Source organism: Bison bison, unplaced genomic scaffold (genome assembly GCF_000754665.1).
Source record: "Bison bison bison isolate TAMUID 2011002044 unplaced genomic scaffold, Bison_UMD1.0 scf7180017864308, whole genome shotgun sequence".
In the NCBI taxonomy this organism is placed as follows: Eukaryota; Metazoa; Chordata; class Mammalia; order Artiodactyla; family Bovidae; genus Bison; species Bison bison.
The window spans coordinates 234,844-238,867 of NW_011494880.1; the positions used below are offsets into that span (position 1 = coordinate 234,844).

The 4,024-nt window shown below is 35.6% G+C and overlaps 1 pseudogene; it reads right to left on the reverse strand.

Annotated features, from left to right (window-relative positions):
- LOC104997406 overlaps nucleotides 1–3,506 on the reverse strand; it is a 22,395-nt pseudogene extending 18,889 nt beyond the window's left edge.
- Between the last annotated feature and the right edge of the window lie 518 nt (nucleotides 3,507–4,024).

Here is a 4,024-nt window from a genome sequence, read left to right on the forward strand (position 1 = left end):
CTTTGGGATTGGAATGAAAACTGACCGTTTCCAGTCCTGTGGCCACTGCTGAGTTTTCCAAATTTGCTGACATATTGAGGACAGCACTTTCACAGCATCATCTTTTAGGATTTGAAATAGCTCAACTGGAATTCCATCACCTCCACTAGCTTTGTTTGTAGTGATGCTTCCTAAGGCCCATTTGACTTCACATTCCAGGATATTTGGCTCTAGGTGAGTGATCATACCATCATGATTATCTGGGTCATGCAGATCTTTTTTGTATAGTTCTGTTGTCTATACTTGCCACCTCTTCTTAATATCTTCTGCTTCTGTTAGGTCTATACCATTTCTGTCCTTTATTGAGCCCATCTTTGCATGAAATGTTCCTTTGGTATCTCTAATTTTCTTGAAGAGATCTCTAGTCTTTCCCATTCTATTGTTTTCCTCTTTCTTTGCATTGATTGCTGAGGAAGGCTTTCTTATCTCTTCTTGCTATTCTTTGGAACTCTGCATTCAAGTGGATATATCTTTTCTTTTCTCCTTTGCTTTTCACTTCTCTTCTTTTCACAGCTATTTGTAAGGCCTCCTCAGACAGTCATTTTGCTTTTTTTCAATTCTTTTTCTTGGGGATGGTCTTGATCCCTGTCTCCTGTACAATGTTGAACCTCCAATCATAGTTTTTTAGTCACTCTGTCTATCAGATCTAATCCCTTGAATCTATTTCTCACTTGCACTTTATAATCATAAGGGATTAAATTTAGGTCATACCTGGGTTAGTGGTTTTCCCTACTTTCTTCAATTTAAGTCTGAATTCAGCAATAAGGAGTTTATGATCTGAGCCATAGTCAGCTCCTGGTCTTGTTTTTTGCTGGCTATATAGAGCTTCTTCATCTTTGGCTACAAAGAATATACTCAGTCTGATTTTGGTGTTGACCATCTGGTGATGTCCATGTGTAGAGTCTTCTCTTGTGTTGTTGGAAGAGTGTATTTGCTATGACCAACGAGTTCTCTTTGCCCTGCTTCATTCTGTACTCCAAGGCCAAATCTGCCTGTTGCTCCAGGTGTTTCTTGACTTCCTACTTTTGCATTCCAGTCCCGTATAATGAAAAGGACATCTTTTGTGGTTGTTAATTCTAAAAGGTTTTGTAGGTCTTCATAGAACCATTCAACTTCAGCTTCTTCATCATTACTGGTTGGGGTATAGATTTGAATTAGCGTGATATTGAATGGTTTGCCTTGGAAACGAACAGAGATCATTGTTTTGTTTATGAGGTTGCATCTTAATATCGCGTTTCAGACTCTTTTGTTGACCAATATGGCCAATCCATTTCTTTTAAGGGATTCTTGCCCAAGTAGTGGATATAATGGTAACATCAGTTAAATTCACCCATTCCAAACCATTTTAACTTCACTGATTCCTAAAATGTCAATATTCCTTACCTTCAATTATTCCTGAGCATCTTTTAGATTTCACCATAATTATCAATGCCTCCAAGGTATTTTATATGATTCCTGCTGGATGTTTCTTTGGCATTTTCATCTTTCCTTATAGTAACACATTTTATTACTTGATTTCATTCTGTCTTTCTAGATAGAGTGTCTGGTGGCAGAAACTGTGTCCACACCTTTCCTCTGCATGTTAGCACTTATTTCCGGACTATGCTTGTCCCTTTGTAATTATTTTTTAATGAATATTTTATCTCTATTATTTTGAATTATCAAGGCCTTAATTTAACTGACATATTTTCACAGTCTCTCAGGTATCCCACTTTATTTTGCAATGATAATGAAACTCAGGTATTGTGTTGGTATGGAAATATATCAGTTTCTAACTGGAAGGTCACTTTATCCAGCTTCCCTTATATGATTTACTATGATCAAAATTCTAGGATTTTTAAGATTATTCTTACTGAAAGTAAAAAGTTAACAAAGCACAACAAAGAGGAGTAGGTGACCTTAGGTAGGGGTTTGGCAGGTTTGCAGTGGAGGCCTCTAACAAATTCAAAATTTGGCAGCACTGGGCGAGGAAATTCAAAATCCCAATAGGTTCGAATCAGCCACATATCAGCTTTTCCAATTGTCTCTAAAAATGTAGTGGGTCTACCTTAAAGGAAAAGCAAAAACAAAAGTAACAACAAATACTAGATCAAATGAGAATATTGCCATATGAATATATTAGATAATATGGGGAAAGAAATTTGAAATAATGTAGAAAAAGTTGTTTGAAAGTGTATGTTCTTTGATAAAACAAATATATATCTATATATATGTGTGTGTGTGTATACATATAATATGATATGATATAATGAAATATGATCAGGAAACTTTTATGCATATAATGAATAATATATGGAAACTGAGCTACACAAGTAGAAACAATTTCTAAATGCTATCTAGATACTTGCACTACAAATGTGTTTGTAATACCTTAATCTACTTGCCTTCATTTATCAAGATATTTTATGAGGTTTCCAGTGACGTTTTTAAGTTGAAAGATGAAGTTTCATGAGTTACGTATATAATTGTTTGGGATGTCCTAAGTGCTTCAATTTGTGGTTTACAATTTCCTGGAGTGTCCTGTACTAGTAAGGGGCCACAAGGTTCTACGTTACCCTATGATTTAAGTGTTTCCATAATATTTATGGGATTGATGGATCATTTTATATTTTCATTCCCTCATTTCCTTGTAAGAGACAAATCCTGTGGCTTTATGTTTATGTGGTCACCTTCGAAGGCACTTGGAAAATTAGGACTTCATGCTACCAACCAAAAAGATGACTTACCTAGTACTTCACTGTAAAACTCATTCCACGTCTTCTCATCAAATGTTTGGAACCAGAAGTTAAAATAAAGTACATATATCATATTTTTGACCCTTTCCATGAATGTCATGTGATCACTTAATGCTGAAAATATAACAGGCACATAGGATGGTGGGAATGAAAGTTTTCCACTATATTTTTCAAACAAATAGCCAGGCGAAAAACGGAGACTGTACACTAAAGGTATTCTAAGTACCTCAGTCAGCAGCTCACCACAGGGTCCAGCGGCATCTGCAAGAAGGACATCAAACCTTGATTCCTGTAGTTTTGTCATAAGTTTCTTTTTTGAAACAACTTCTTTACACATTTTCATAAGCATTCCAGAAAATTCCCAAAGTAAACTTTTCAATTCTGTCAATGATGAAACATTTGTCCAAAACGAATTTTTTTGCCATATAAGTCCATTTCTCAATCAAATTCTTGACAGCATTCTCAAAATCATCTTTAGTTAAAGATACAGGGAAAATCTCAAACTTAAAAGCAGATGGTTTGTTGGCATCAGTAATAGTGGAAACTGAAGATATTAGAACAGTCACCTCATGACCCCTCATGACTAGTTCATCCAGAACTGCCTTCATATTCATCCAATGCCTAAATTCCACTGGCCACACCAGCACCTTTCCACAACTCCCAGAGCTAAAATAGCAAGTCAGCAGTAGTAGCAGCAGAAGTGAGAGCGATTTCGTAGACATCTTGCTCATATGCAGTATTTAAAAATTACTCTATCATTTTGGTATTGCTCATGCTTTTATCCAAGGAGAAATCAATCAGGAAGTTAAAAGTTAACTCCTACACTTCAAATAACTAAATTTTATGAGTAGTCAGCAGCTGTGGAAATCAATTGAAAGGTCAAAGTGTAGAACATTTCATGATAATAAAGTGTTTAATATTGTTTTGTCAGTATTATCACTGATATAAAAGTCAATGATTTTGCACATGCAAGTCAACTACGTTATTAACATGTAAGAGAGAAATGTATAGACTACTGTAATAACAATAGCATGTGAGTGGATCTTATGTTTGCAGTCTCCTTGACACTGAAGTAGATAAGATGACATCCATAAGTTGGAAGGTTAGGAGTTCCAAACACCTGTACCCCCCACAAAAACAATAAATGAACAAGTAGAAACCAATTTAAATTACACTGGATAAGTTCTGCACTACAACAAAAATGGAGCAGAAACCTTTGCAGAATGCAAAAAACAGGATGGCCATGTAGC